The sequence below is a fragment of the Ambystoma mexicanum genome, chromosome 3p (genome assembly GCF_040938575.1).
Source record: "Ambystoma mexicanum isolate Mex_15411 chromosome 3p, UKY_AmexF1_1, whole genome shotgun sequence".
NCBI classification, from domain to species: Eukaryota; Metazoa; Chordata; class Amphibia; order Caudata; family Ambystomatidae; genus Ambystoma; species Ambystoma mexicanum.
The window spans coordinates 870,320,813-870,334,970 of NC_090925.1; the positions used below are offsets into that span (position 1 = coordinate 870,320,813).

The window sequence follows — 14,158 nt, forward strand, 5'->3', positions numbered from 1 at the left end:
TGAAGAATTTAGCAGGGGAGAGGGAGAGAGAAAGCAGAAGTGAAGAGGAAGGTTTTGAGGTGCTTCCGGAACCGGAGATGGTTCTCCTCAGGTTTCAGGGAGGCAGGAAGGCTGTTCCAGAGGGAGGCCCCTGCCGCAGAGAGAGATCTACCCCCAGCTCGTTGCTTCGAGAAGCGGCTGACCCTGAGGGAGGTGGAGACGGATGAGCGTAGGGCTCGGGAAGGAAGATATTTAGGAAGAGAGAGTTGAAGGTATTTAGGCCCCAGGCCCCAGAAGGCCTTGTGGACAATGCAGAGGGTTTTGAACTTAATCCTCGCAGCCACTGGGAGCCAGTGTAGAGATTTCAGTCCTGGAGAGATACGGTCCCTGGGCTTGAGGCCAAGAACATGTCTCGCAGTTCTGTTCTGGATGAGTTGCAGAGGGCGGAGAGTGGAGGCAGGCAGATTAAGATAGAGGCTGTTACAGTAGTCCAGCTTCGAGAGAACCAGGGCTCGGGAGACAGTGAGCTTCTGGGGGAAGGAGAGGAAGGGAAGAATACCTCTGAGGAGGTGCAGCTGGTAATGTGACTTCTTAGAGACGTCAGATATATGAGGAGAGAAGGAGAGTGTGGAGTCGAAGATGACCCCGAGCTATACCATTTCCTCAGACACCACAATAAAGTCAATCAAACCAGATGTGGATCCATTGCTCCAAGTATTCAATTAAACATACCTTGTTCTTTCTTCCCACCCGGCATACTCATATTCCATTCCTCAAAAAAGTCCCACCATCTCATCCCCTTGGGGTCGTGTGCAGTCTTCTCTTTATGACAACAACAGAAATTCCTCATTTTTCATGGGGTCGAGACAATGTGTATTGAAGTCGCCTGCGATTATAATAGACCACTCCGGTCGAAGTTCTTTCCACCACATTAAAATCTCATCAATATGGTCAGTCAGGGCCCTTTGGGAGTGTTCCACATAATTACAATACACATCAATAACAAGCAGGTGGGTACTTCCGTCCCTCAAAGTTACACAAGCAGCCAAAACCCCATACCAGTCGTCTACCGTTAACAAATTCAAAATGGATTCATTCTTAATATCAATCAGGAGCCCTCCCTTCGGGCGCCCTGATGACCCACAGACTGGCATCTGTTGACAAGTTGAAAATTGTTCATAATCCCTTTTTTAGATAAGGGTTCCTGTAAAATTACAAGATCATATTTATTCAGTTCCTCACAGGAAACCCCCGAACCAATCAGATGATGGAACCCTCTTGTCATGCCCTGGAACAGATGGCGGGTCTGGGACTGCTGGAAAGGGGGCCGCCATTGATTGTGTCAGCATGTTTTTTTCCCTCTTACGTGCCTTGCCGGTCTAGTTTTTGTCTTCGGGTCCGTACCGGAAGTATTTAGCCAGCCACTTCTGGGGCACGGAAGCGTTGCAACTTTTGGTTTCCCTTTGGTTGTTACGCTCTGAATGTTTTCCCTTGCGTATTCCGCCTGCTCTTCTGTCTTCAGCTGCCTTCTTGTTTTCTTCCCGCTTGCCACCTGTCTTGCTTCCCTTGGCCGCCGTTCTGACTCCTCCCTCTCCTTCTGTCCTCTCGCCTTCCTTGTTCTCCGCTAGCCTCTCCCCTTGCCTTACCAAGTACTATTTACGCTACTGTTTACTTACCGAGCTCCCTCCTTAACTACTTCAGTTACTCCTGTGTGTTCTACCATTGCCATTATTTACCTTTCTGTGAGCATCTTACCTTCAAAGTCATCGTACCTACTTACCTTCCGGTGGGTAGGTCCACCAGCTATCGACTATCCTTGCGATTGGGGTTTTTTGTGCCGCTGGCTTTTTCCCCATTTCTGAAAGTCACAGAGAATCGGCCACAGCCCACTATCCTAGTGGCACTGTGGCGTCCTTCCATGGCCGTCCTTATCTTCTTGAAAAAGGAGAAACCAAACCTGAAAGGGAAGAAGAAGAGAGACCCCAAGTCAAAGGTTAAAGGGGAGGAGACGGAGATTTCATCAGAAGAAGAAGACATTACTGATCCATGTGATACCTCTCTTATTCCAAGAACAGAGGCTAAAGTTTGGAACTGACTCTGTGCTTATCCCTAATGTACGTAACCAAAGGGCGGGATAGTCACAACCAATCCCTTTGTTTTACTTCCTTATTTTGCACTGGGTCCACCCTCCTTCGCGGCTATCATACTGGCATTCTTACTTCGCTCGAGAATAAGGTAAGCTTAGCACGCTACGTATTCTAATGATTTTTGTAACCAACTTAGGACTAACAAACTCCAGATGGCAACCGCGAAAAACACGGAAGCCAAGCAACTATTGAGCCTAACTTACAAATGAATAAGAAAATAACAAGCCAAATCATTTGCAGAAATTAAACAAATCAATATAAAAATACATCCAAGTTAACCCTCTTGAAGAACCAATAAAGATATTTGGGAAACACGTGTTTGAGGGCAATCAAAATTTCATCAACTTATGTCTAATTGATCCATAAGAGGATATTTATTAACCTCAAGTATACCGATCAAAAACAAGCTATAATCACCAAAAATTGGATCTACGAATGTGAAGCAACTTAAAAGTACCAATCCTCACAAAGGAGACTTAATCACTAAATGTGAAGGAACATTAAAGTGAACCTTGTGGACAACTATTATTGACACCTTACAAAATGGAGAAATACTAAGGACCTTTGTGAATATGAAGAAATACAGAGGATGCAAGTATTAGGGACATTTAACTCCATATTGTGAAAAGACCAAAATTGTCCTGAGTGTTATTAATGTGATGTTAACATTAAAAGATAACCAATGATACCTTGTCCAACTGGTCTACATAGATTATTTCGAATCTACCTTGTCCAACTTGTCTACATACATTATTTAGAATCTGAAGGCGCAATCCAAAGGTAATTTACATGTACTTTTATTCTTGGAAACATTGGGCAACCTCAATGAACCCATTACCTTGCAGCCACAGAGAATATAAAGCATAAATTGCAAGTTTAAATTAGGAGCTCGCATGTAAGATTGCAAGAAGGTTGCATTATCATTATCCACCCTCCTTCCTGCCCACGTTTCATTTCTTATTTTGTCCTCTAAATATGATTGCTTTCCCTGATTCTGCGGCAACCCATCATTTCCCATTGTGGTCATGCCCGGAGAGGTGCATACAGGGGTCTAACATATTATAAATATCAAAACCTCTTTGTCAGATTTCATCAATAGAGAATAAGATTCTCTCTCTGGTTAGTCGTCAGTTAACCGTATCCTTTACCACATCCCACCTCTACCAGTCACAAAATTCTATTCGGTCGATATCACTAAAGCAGAGGTCGAAGAGGTTGGGAGCGGTGCTCCTATACTTTTTATTTTTAAGTTTCACCGTTCCTATACTTTAATTTTAAAAAGAAACCGTTCTGGAATGGTTTTATTTTAAAATAAAAGTGTAGGAAGAAGTTGAAGCTTGCACTTCAGTGCACTGCACTGAACATTCTCATAAAGAGCAGGTTTGTTTGTTTGGGGGTTTGGATTGTGTGTCGGAGGCGGTGTGGCAATGGGGTTTGTGAGCAGAGGAGCAGGCCAGCAGGGAACATAGTTCCACTACTTCTTTTCATACGCTTTGACCACTGCACTAAAGCAGATTTTTTTAGACCTGGAATATCATTTAGAATTGCCAAGACCCTAGGTCTGTTTAGATACTTAAGATCAAGGACTGCAAATATTGTTTCGATAATGGAACTTTCTGAGAGTTCATTCTTGGGCTCCTCCTCCTGAGGGTGTAGTCAAATATTAGTCAGTGTCCTTTTCACCAGCCCATATTCTGCCTGCCCCACTGGATCTCAACCTCTCCCCTGCTTCTGATTTCTCCTTTTATACACCTGCAACCATTTAACAGGTTGCAGGTGTGAGCTCGTAGCTCCAATTGTCTGACCATAGTTATTGAGACATGCCTGACCCTCACAACAGTCCTCAGGCCTCTTCCACGCTTCAGTGCCAGAGCGGTGAAATGTCATGTTAGTGTGTACCACTCCTAGTGGCCTCTTCCTCGTCCCAGTGCTATGGTGATATGAATGTGGGGAAATGAGGGGAAGTGATTGGTAACAGCCTATGAAGGCAGGGGGAGGGTAAGGTTGGTGCCCCTCAGAAAGGGTGGGGAAATACCATGTCTCGCCTGCAGATATCCTCTCCCCAGTTCCCAAAGACCCTCCACCCAGGCGATCCTCACTCGAATCTCCACCCCCAGGGTCAGGATCCAAAAGTGATGGACTTTCCCTGGCCACCTGAGAAGAGGATCCAAGGGGAGTGGGTGTGAGGATACCCTCAGGTTTCTCACAGTCCTTATTACTTGGGTCTTAGAAAAAAGTTACTAAAACCGATCTTGCTTAAATTTAATATTAGACATTTGCATGAAGCACTATTATTGTCCAGGAGCACAATTTGGTGATCTTTGTGACTTATATCTATCGTGCTTGGTTACTCAGAAGCAAGGTTCTTAAATCAATAAGATGCTATGGGCACTGGCATATCATTGACTGAAATGTTTTGTAACCTGCAAGATTTGCACTGGATTTCATTGGCTTGATTTTTTTGTTGGTGTCACACTATAATGACCCAAATTGGATGATGTCTTTTGTGCTGTATTTAGTATGCATTTACCTATGTATTTATTGCAATTGCTGTTTGTATACACTTTTTAGGGCGATGCCGAAAATAAAATCATTTGATGATGATGATGATAATATTAACAACATATTTGATATAAACATGTTTTACAAAAGGTGAATAACGTTAGCCTTAGTTTCTCCATCATAAATAGGAGTCTTAAAGAACCAGAATAATAAATGGTGTGAGCCTAAAGAACTCTCATCTGGGTTTTACTACTGAATATCGAAGATTTAAATACACTGAGTAAAAGAAACTGTGCAAACTGGTCTCCTGCTTGTAGTCATTGTTTGACACTGACTGCCCAATTGTTATTCATTATGTGAGAAATATTTTAAAATCTCAAAAAAAATGTTTTAAGTAAAATAAGTAGACATGAGAATAGGCTTTGCCAGAGGTATGTCTCATTTTGGTTGGCGCTCTCCTGTCTATGGCCGCTGACAAGGGAATAATTTAAGAAAGCTCCAGAATGGGCAAACTAAATGCCACCAACATGTCAGAACCAAACCTTTTGTTGACGAAAGCACAGGGCTATACAGTGACATAATATAATATGTCCAGGGTCACCATACTATCCTGTGGCAAAGCAAGGATCTCAGCATCTACACTTATAAACGTGACTACCAAATAATCTCTCCCAACAAATGAACTAGGATCCTTATTGATAGTGTTTGCCAAGCTTTTTCAGCCATGGTTTGGCGGAACGCACCCTAGACCAGCCATATGCATGTTACATTTGTGTTAATAACTACTACTTTCTGAGGTAGGTACATTGGGCCTCATTACAAGTATGATAGAATGGCAAAGAAAAGTGACAGTAACGAAACTACCACTACTTTTACTGCACTGGCATATTATGAGGTTTGAGTGATGTAGGTTTTTTCTCCACATTACCTCCAAAAAAGGGAAGATTTATAATGGGCGAAATTGTCACCTGCAGTAAATGCTCCTAATCCCCAAAGGGGTCCTATGGGACTGCCAATCCACCCCTTATATCCGGGCTGATTTGCTGCAGATATGAGGGATTTGAATGGTAAACAATGATGGCTGTGTTTTTTGTGGAAATACTGACATATTCATAATGAGGCCCATTATTATTCAGGAGTATCAAGAAAAGCGCTTTAACATTTCAGGGTAGAGCGAATGCGACTTGGATTAGATATAGAATCAATACAAATTAGAGTGGACGGTGAAGGACCCTGGTTCAGGGAGATCCGCGATCACGGTGAGATGGAAGCAGGCGATGTATTTTAGCCCCCCTGCTTTTTTTAAAATACATCTCTGACGTTCCCTAAGTTCCATTAATAATTGCCCCCCAAAACTGGCACAGAAACGCATACTATTGCGTCCCTCCCTTGCTTTCTCGCCCACCCTTGGAAGCAAGACGACACAGAGCAACTCAGGTTTGATCCCCGGGTCTGTGCTTAGAAAGAAACCTCTGGGTATTAAGCACGTTATAAATAACATATCATATCACTCTTATTCTGTCCCTCCTCAGCATTTTGTCTCTCCCTCCTTATTATAGGGGGGAGACAGGGGTTTTTGTCCCCCCCAACTTCTGTGGCATGCCTTTTTGTCCCCCTCCATCTTTTGGAGGAAGGGCAGGGGGGCCGCAATCATCAATTATGTAATTGGATAGCGCGAGCCCGGCTGGGGTGCTCAGCAAGGCTTGCGCTGACTCATTATATAATGCAGAGATTCCTGGCAGCCGCGCTGCATCACATTCAGGGCTGGGATGCCCTGCGTGACTCAGTCCCTCACCCTGGCTGGCCTGACTCAAAGTCAGCAGCCAGGTTGTTGAACTGGGTGCTGCAGGGGCTGGTGTCTGTGCTGTCAAGCTAGCAGCAGCACTTCCGGGGGCCAGCGGCATAGAGCATCCCCTTTCCGGCTTCGTGTTCATGTGACACACAGACAGGAACTAGGAAGCTCATTCAGCTTCCTGGTTTCTGTCTGGAGGCGCGTGAGTTTGAAGAGGTTAGATCGGTGTAACATGAGACGTGGCCGGGGCAGCATTTGAAAGCAGAGCAAAGGTACTTTCAAATAAAAATAAAAAAATGTATTGTAATTGTGTATGGTTGTTGGGGAGCTCTGGCCAAGCCCTCTGAGGCAAAATACGTGCAAACTTCCTAATTAGCATATGGATTGCACCAACAGAAGTGACTTCACAGAAAAGGAGATTGGAAGGCGCATCATCAGTCTTTGATACATGGAGGCACCATGGAAGTGACTTTAGAATATGTTGCCATAAAAAAGGCAAGTGACAAATAACTTTGTGGTGCAAAATACCTAAATTGCACTATTGTTATATGCGAAGCAACTCTATAGTCATTAGGCTTTTCCATTATAATACCATGATACATTAACATAAGCTTTGAAGTAACTCATAATCACTTACAGATCTGCAGATAAGGCACAATGTGATTAAATAATTTGCTCAGGTTCACACACTTGGTTAAATGGTGAAATTGGGATGTGGACAAATTAAGCGACTGTGCACATCTTTCCAGGCTTAGTTGATAAAGATATTCATTAAGGTTTTGCTTTACATTTCATGTGCTTATTATTTATATAATACATATAACATTTAATTGTTTATAGCAATGCATTGGAAGCAAACCACATTACATAATAAACTAACCATACACTACATACATTGTCATAGAAATATGTTGAGCAATGGGAGTATGGCTTTAGTTTCATTCTCCCCATTCTGCATGCAAAGTCACAATAGCATCATGCAGATTAATGTGAGCCTAACAAATCCTCCTTGGGATTTAAAGCCATAGTCATTATTTCATAAAGCATGGAACATTATGCACCCTTCTTACTTCTGATCAATCCCTCCCATTCACATTTCTAAAGGAACAAAAGTCTCTGCTAAAAGTACCTAGAGGCAGTTTGGCCACCCTCTTGCGAGACTCCCGCTCGGTACTCCACTGCTTGGAGCCATTTGAACACAGGAACACATACCTTAATTTTAATCAGTCAGGATCTTGTAGAAAAAAATCTATCAGCACATAGACATATAAGGTGGTGTGCAGAACCCAAGTTTGGAGATATATGGCATTTAAAAATCAATACCAATTATACTTTGTCATTCACTGCACTGCATTAACCAATGGTTTCTGCCTTTGAATAAAAGAAAAAATCAGGCAAATTGCTGACATTCTAGTGAATCTGGTCCTTTCGGCCATGGTGTTATAGTTTAGCTAGGTCAAGTCACCGTAGCCGAAAATCTCAGGTATCAGGGTGTGAAAAAGTCTTGTCTGCTGAATGGACATTGCGCCACTGTTTCCATGGGCCACATTATAAGGCTGGCGCTCCCGTAATGAATGGGCTGGTACGGGACCAGCCCCCTCCATTCCGGGGAGCGCTGATTACGAGCTTCCCATCACGGGACCCGGATCGCATGCCTGGTAAAACCAGGCGTGCTTTCTAGGTCCCGCGAGGGGAAGAGGGAGGCAATAACAGGCCAGATGTAATCTGCCCGTTATTTCCTCCCTCCCCATTCCCATTGAGCCCTACGCGGGCTCAAATGGGAATGGGGATGGGTTCCTGCAAGGGGGAATTACTGGGTCCTCCTATGTCGGAGTAACCCGGTAAATCCCCCTTGCAGGAACCCGGTAATGGAGTCTGGAACGGAGGCAGCAATGGAGCTAAGAGCTCCATGGCTACCTCCATTCTCATAATGGGGCCCCATGTGTTATTGTAAATGTACATATAAATGTTGTGTGCACACAATGTATGCCAGCGGAGGTGCTGGGTACATTTGTGTGTGAGTGAGTACAAGCATATGTATGTTGACTTTTGTGTCTGAATGAATGATAAATAATGCATTGTTTGTATGTTCTAGTGGAATTAAGTTTGTGAATGTTATGTTGTGTCACTGGGTGCATGGCAGGCCGGCTGAAGATGTGTGGGGGCCCAATTGAATTGTAAAGATACGCCACCAGTCTTATGAAAGTTATAACAGAGCGTCAGCAATGGACTCTTGTGGTGTAGTGGTTTAGTGTTACCCCAAAGGGATTTAGGTTGTTTGACCAACGTACAAAATTACAGCAGAATTAACTGTAGTCATTTTCTCTGCAAACCCGTTTTTTACGTCGGTATAAAAAAACAAACCCATGTCCCCTGCAACCACTGCTCTTCATGTTCGTTATCTTCGGCTTCAAACTAATGGTGGTGACCGAATTCTGTCAAATCTACCATTCAACCAATTATTTTTTAACAATTTGGCTGAAACGATCCCTCAGAGCCACCATCCGCCCTCCCTTCACCCCACCCCTTTCCTTCAGTTGTCATGTCCCCCCCCCCCAACATTTTAAGCAAAGTTACTCCGCTGCCTTTCCGAATAATAATAACTTGCAATCTTCCAAAGGGTGGGGCTAGGTCAGCCAGTGCAGACAGCTATCCATCATTTCCTGTCTCCCCTTCTTGCCATCTTCCTTCTCCTCACCCTCTTTTAAAAGAAAAATCCCTTTCTCTCTTCTCTATACCCAATTATGTGTCTCTGCCTCTTGTTCTCTTGTCCCCCTCACCAACCCTCCCCCTGTTCTCTGCAGTGGTGGAAATGGAAAAAATGTGGTGGGGGATCCATCAAGGTCCGGGTGGGGGTGGAGTTTGGGGGGGCGGTGCCTGAGGAGACGAGGTTGGGAGGCAGAGCTGGCAGTTGACCTCCGATCAAAGGAAATGTCCAAAATAATAGTTTAAAACAGCGCAATTTCTTTATATATGAATTCCCCTTTAGAACCACTTACATGGCACTGGTGATGAGTTACTTCACTGTGCAGATAAAGTTTTGACCAGTGTTGCTGAGTAAATATTATTTAAAATACACAATTTGCATCCCATTTATTTATTTTTTTTAAACTTCCCATTGGGTACTATTCAAATGGGGTGATTTCTGTTCGCCAGAAGCAACGTTTTATTTTACTTGAACCATCCGCACAGCTCCTGCAGCTCCCGTCTGAGAGCAGTTGGGTGGCTGCATCGTGTCACTTTTCCAATGTTAATAGGGCTATTTATGTATTCATGCAGTGTTTGTGGATACCTGTATATTTATTTATTTATGCAAGGTTTGTCGGATACAAGCATCCGACAAACCTTACATGAATAAATAAATAATCTGGGTCCATAGATCTGACAAACATTACATAAATAAATAAACCGGGTTGTGGCCGAGGACTGTAACTTCCACTGGTGACCCCTCGCACGGGGTCACCAGAGGAAGTTACAGTTTGCTTATCCTGCAGCTGTGACCTGGATCAAAGTCCTGTAAGGGGGCAGAGCAGCTCAGCAGCTCATTGCTGCCATGAGCGCTTTGCCGTCAGGGGCAGTTTTTTTTGTTCAATTTTTTTTCCATGTAACCTAGCGCAGAGCATGGGTTTGGGGTTTCTGGTGGCTGACTCTGGCCGGATCCCGAGATCTGGCTACACACCTGGTGCCGGGATCTCGGATCGAGCGAGAGCCGGCCCAATGACAAGCACTGGTTCTCTGGCTATCTCCTGTTCTCACTATCTGCTTTTCTGCTGCATTCTATCCTTCCCCTTCTTTCTGTGTCACTTTCACCCTCCCTCAAAGTTTCTAGAGTCTTACTGTTCGCAGTGGCATAGCACAAAATGGGGGGGCCAGCGAGCCATACTGATCGCCCCCACCTCGGCAACAAATCATGGGTCGTGCCACACTCTGGGCCGGCCTAGACAACACACTTGCACAATACACATGATCTTGCTGCTGCAGGAGCATGCTGCAAACTGCACTAGGACAAAAATATGAATATGTGTTTTAATGCATTATACAGCACACTTTCTGAGAAAAACTGCGTAAAAAGCTTGAGTGTATACTATTGTTTTGTAGGGTAACACTAATCCAAAAATCCAATACATGCAAGTCACCAACAGTGCACAGGAATCTGAATAGTTTCATTGATATAATGCTTTGCTATTAAAAATGCCATGCCACAGTCAAAACATGCCCAACTGGCTGCACAATTTAGACCGGTCTAGACACGTAATAAACATATCACAGTAAAACATGGCATGCCAAATTAAGACATACCAAGACTAGAAGCACCCAAATGCCAGTCTAGCCAGGTAATTACATTTAGCAGGACTGCTTTATCAGAGATGCCCACTACAAAAATAAATCAAACCAAAGTAAGAAATGATTAGACTAGCTCCACCAAAATGCCTTTAAAGCCACTAATAGCCCATATCAGGCCTGCTTAGCCTAGACATCGATCTTTGCGATTTAGTGCACAAACCCCTCCCCGCTGCATCCCCCCACACATACCCTCTCCCTTCCACACCCTACCCCAATCTCCAAAATAATCTCCTCGTCGCAGAATTACCTCCACATCCCTCTTCCTCTTCTCAGTGCTTACGTGTGAGGCACCTTGCCTCATAAGTAAGTACCGGGACAAGGAAGATGAAAATTACAGGTAACTAATCCAGGCATTACCTGCATGTCCCTCTACCTCGTTGCAGTGCTTGTATATGAGGCAAAGGGCCTCATACACAAGTACTGGGATGAGGAAGAGTAGGGATAGGAGTAATGAAGATCACCAATAAGTAATCAACCTGGAAAAATAATCCGGACAGGATAATTTGCAATAAATATGCTGACAAAGTATAAAAGTAGCCATCTTTTAAACCCAACAAATTATTATGAAATAGTCCAAGGAATACAAACTCCAAATGGGAGACGTGTTCTTTAATTACACTTTTATGTGGTCTTGTGGGTAAGTATCTGTATTGGGAACATGGCAACCTGGGGTGAAATCTTAGCAGCTGAACACTTGAACAAGCATACTTTTTTTTCACTCCAATGCTGGCCTCAAAAACACCCAACAGAGGTTGTGTCCGCTCTCTGAAAAAGAAAAAGGTGTACCCTCGACTTATACCCTGAAAACCAGCATTGGGCCAGAACCAAAGAAAATAAGCCCTGCAGTCTCCAAGACTGTAACCTCTTCCGCCACATCCTGGGCAAATATTCATGACTCACTTGCCTTCGCTTCCTTTCCACTTTCACCCCCACGTTTGTCTTTCAACAATACTCTGTCTTAGAAAAATAACTTGAAAAGTACACAAACCATAGTAAAGTACTCACACAAATATATATAAATCTATAGAAATATCCCATGCAACAAGTTTACAATTGTGGCATGTTCTCCCCCATCGTGAATGCAAGACTACAAATACCAGAATGCAATTCAGCAGAAGGCAAAAAATGGCCTGTGGATTTTGAAAATGTACTTTCAAGACTTAAAGACAAAAGGTCATGTGTAAAAAGGTTACCTGTTTGTGTTTCAATGTGCATAAAGGCATGCTTTATACAAATATATTATATGAGGAAAACGTTATATGAAAAAAAAATATGTTTTTGGGTGTGTTAAATATGTACATGTAAATATAAGGCAGATAGTACATAGCCTCACCATCTGAAAGGCCTGCAACCTTACCGGTTTCTAGGGAAGGCTGTCAGAGTTCTGATGGAAACAGCCCCCAGGGAAACCCTACTGCCAAGCGACTAGCACAATCCTTATGAGCAGACAAACAAATCAACTCACCATTGCCTTCAAATGCCCTCCAGTGTTGGTCTGCACAGGGTTTGAAGAGGCTGAGCGGAAGCACAATTGGAAACAGACGTCTGCAGAGTCTGAGCCACGCCCCGCCCCTTCTGTTATTTGCTCCTCTCCAGCAAGGCATGCCTGCTTCCCGGAAAGAGAGAACCCTCAAACTTCAAAAAAGAAATTGTTTCTTTTTGAAGCAGATTGACTTCTAAAAGAAACAATTTCTTTATAAAGTCTGGGGGCTCCCCATCCACGGACATGTGGCAGCAGGGACCCCGCTAAGCCATTCTGGCATGTCGTAATCCTGCAGATAAATATGCTCCTTTCGAAGTCGTTGGATGATTTATCAAGTGAGCGGTTCAGCCCTCTCCTAAAGCCAAATGGGCCGCAGTGATTGGTGCAGGCTAAGCCTAACTTAATGAACCAATCCTGGGTCCCCACCAACACTCTTTTGTTGTGTATGAGGTCAGGACTAGCACACACTGCAACAGGACAGACAAAGAGTGACAACACATGCCTAAGTCCCACCGATCTTCCTGTCTGCTGTAGATCAAAGTGTCTCTCTGGTTAACTGAGCCCTCTGTCACTCTTGAATAAAGCGCAAGTCTCCCTTGAAGTTTGTGCTGGGAGCAGACTTCCTGTCTCTCCAAATCAAATCCTTCGTCCCTCTGAAAGGGGTCTGCTCTCAGGGACACCTGCGGTAACTGCTGGACCCAGACAGGCCGTTCACTGCCTTTCATACAGAGGTGGGAACTAGCTTCAAGTTAACACATTGCTTACCAAAGGGGCGTTAGCCCCGCCTTTCCTGTTGTCTTTTCCGGCAACCATGGCTCTCGGGCTTGCTTCATTTATCTCATTAGTATGCACTGCCACCAGCCGGAATAGACAAAAGGAATGCACATCCATGGAGCCTTTGCTATTTAAATTAGGCTACCCATAGCTGGAGAATGTGGTCCTTTCCCCCTTCTTGAGATGTTTTGATGTACCCGGGGCTGTCACATTCCAGCTGAATATGACATGGAAGGACGGCATCTGTAGGCTGTGTCTTGCTGGAGTGCACGTGACTATGCGTTTTGCGCAGTAAGCAGATGAAATGTGCACGGAATGACCTCGCACATTTCTCGGAGGCCGATCTCCCATCATTCATTTTCATTATTAAAAAATAAAAAAAGACCAGGCAAGTGCATTCTCCCCGTGTGGATGGTCGAATTCCTCACAGACTGGCAGTTAAAATAGTAAAGTTTCCAAAACACCAAATCATAATCAAACTGTATGTGAGACAGTAAGAGCCGGGGCTCAGAAAAGTGACATGGCTGAACAGCCCGACAAATTAAGCACTGGTTTCTCCTGTCCCCTCTGTGTCTTCTACTCTCTGGGATGTGTTGGAGAGAGGTCAGAGATCACAGTGCCTGGCTGCCTTTGAAGCTGCGCTAGCAACAAAAAGAAGCATTGGCAATGCCAATAGTTTTGGTGTTTCTGTTTTTTGCATTTCACGTTAATAGGCACTGGGGTTCAAGGAGGAGAATTCGAAGTTTCACAGGAGGATGTGATAGGGGGGCAGGTGTGCAATGAAACAAGAAGGTGAATAGAGGAAGGGAGGAGGCCATTGAAAGAGGGTGCTTTGGTGATGAGCAAGAGGAAACATGAGCAATAAAGGGTGAGTGTAAGAAACCTGCACAGAGAGGGATGGTGACAAAGCAGAGAGAGACAGCGCAGAGGCAGTATAGAAAGAGCCAGCACAGAGAGAGAGAGGACCCAGAGAGAGCACAGAAAGAGAGTGAGTGAACAGAGAGAGAGAAAGAGAGAGAGAGAGAGAGAGAGAGAGAGAGAGAGAGCGACAGACAGCATAGACAGACAGCACATAGAGCAAGACAGGGCATAGACAGTGCATCGAGAGAGACAGCACAAAGAGAAACACAGCGAGGG

At 44.2% G+C, this 14,158-nt stretch overlaps 1 protein-coding gene and 1 long non-coding RNA gene across 4 annotated transcripts in view; one reads left to right on the forward strand and one right to left on the reverse strand.

The window, feature by feature from the left end:
- Nucleotides 1–14,158, forward strand: part of LOC138581031 (sulfotransferase 1B1-like) — a 537,627-nt gene that overhangs the window by 240,303 nt on the left and 283,166 nt on the right. Inside the window, exon 1 of one of the 2 annotated variants that reach the window (XM_069652053.1) lies at nt 6,671–6,692. The exons of the other annotated variant lie outside the window; for it this stretch is intronic. The gene's annotated coding sequence lies outside the window, so the exon portion shown is untranslated. Of the gene's footprint in view, nt 1–6,670; nt 6,693–14,158 lie in introns of those variants that run through there. 2 annotated transcript variants of the gene reach the window in all.
- Nucleotides 1–14,158, reverse strand: part of LOC138581033 (uncharacterized) — a 470,134-nt gene that overhangs the window by 23,301 nt on the left and 432,675 nt on the right. For both annotated transcript variants that reach the window (XR_011304409.1, XR_011304408.1), the window contains exon 5: nt 1,760–1,936. This is a non-coding gene — a long non-coding RNA (uncharacterized lncRNA). The remainder of the gene's footprint in view (nt 1–1,759; nt 1,937–14,158) is intronic.